Source organism: Microtus ochrogaster, chromosome 1 (assembly GCF_000317375.1).
Source record: "Microtus ochrogaster isolate Prairie Vole_2 chromosome 1, MicOch1.0, whole genome shotgun sequence".
NCBI classification, from domain to species: domain Eukaryota; kingdom Metazoa; phylum Chordata; class Mammalia; order Rodentia; family Cricetidae; genus Microtus; species Microtus ochrogaster.
The window spans coordinates 50,280,284-50,281,751 of record NC_022009.1 but is presented as its reverse complement, the minus strand read 5'-3'; positions in this window follow the sequence as shown (position 1 = coordinate 50,281,751).

The window sequence follows — 1,468 nt, the reverse complement described above, 5'->3', positions numbered from 1 at the left end:
ATTTCTATGAATTTAAGGTGTGTTAGCACACACCTTTAATCCCAGCACTTGGGAGCCAGAGACAGGCAGATCTCTGTGAGTTCAAGGACAGCCTTGTCTACAGAAGGAGTTCCAGGACAGATAAAGATAAAAAGAGAACCTGTCTCAAAAAGCCAAAAATTAGAAATAAAAGAAATAGAGTTTAAAATAAAGCCACATAAAGAAGGAGAATACACAGAGAGTCTGGATTCTGTATATTATTATGTTGTCATTGCATTGTTTGAATGCTAAGGAAGAAGCAATAGCTGATAAAAGATATTTGCTTATAAATGCTGTTGAATTAATCCAAGATAGGCATTTTGAAAATACCTTTGACTTCAAAATTGAAGTCAAAAGATATGTTACTTTAGAGAAGAGGATTTGCTTTTGTTTCCACAGTATGTGTTCCAAATCTGTGTTACTGATATTAAAGATTATAATTCAGTTTCCATTAAATTATTTCTCATTGTCTTATATACATCACTAGGACAGGATTCATGGTCCAGTGCAGACCTCTAAGATTCTTACTCTTGGTTCATTTTCATTTTCTCTAAGTCAAGTTGTCACTCATTTTTCATTCTTAGAAACACAGGTCTATTTCAGTACTAAGATCAAAATTGTTTCAGCTCTAAGGGTAACCCAGTCCTGAGATGCATCAGCATTTACTCATATATATCAATGTTCTCACTCTCCTGTAAAATAATTTGAAATTTTTTACTGTCTATCAAATAGTGCAACGTGACTGATTTCCCATGAACAGAAGTGAATTGGATTGTCATTCTTCAGTTGATAAGATTCAAGATATCCCTATTTGACAAAGACAATTGCTTTCTTGTCCTTGCTAATGTTGATTCACGAAATCCATGAATTTTCTGAGATGAGTAACCTACAGAAGTTGTTTTTAATTTCTGCTGGAGGACATTGTACATCTCTCTAGAGACATATCCAGTTTTTTTTTGTCCTGCACCTGAGGTATATGACCACTGAGGAACCAATCATGTATCAATCTGTGAGTGAATCAGAGAGAGGAGACCAGCACCAGGTTTTCAGATACCAGCCTGTTTGCAAAGAATCTTATGAGTAGTGCAAAGGGTGCTTAGGCCCTTCAGTGATGATCACAAGCATCAGTTATAGCACAGTGACAGAGGAAACTGCTGAGCATTCTAATCAGTGAAAGCAAGCCCAGGCAGAGAAGTCTGAAAAAATCTGCACAGTAAAGTGTGAATGAGAATGTGAGACATCAATGTGTGCATGTATTTTAAGGAACCTCTTGCCCAGTTTCACACACATTGTATCAGCTCAGCCTGTATTGTGATCCTCACATTAGTTTAAGTTAGAAAAAAAGCTCATGCCATCTTTTTATGATGTCATTGTGTCTAGACTTTAGTGCATAACTTCAGTGATGAGATAAAAATGTCTTTGTAAATTGATGTGGGAGTGTCATATATCA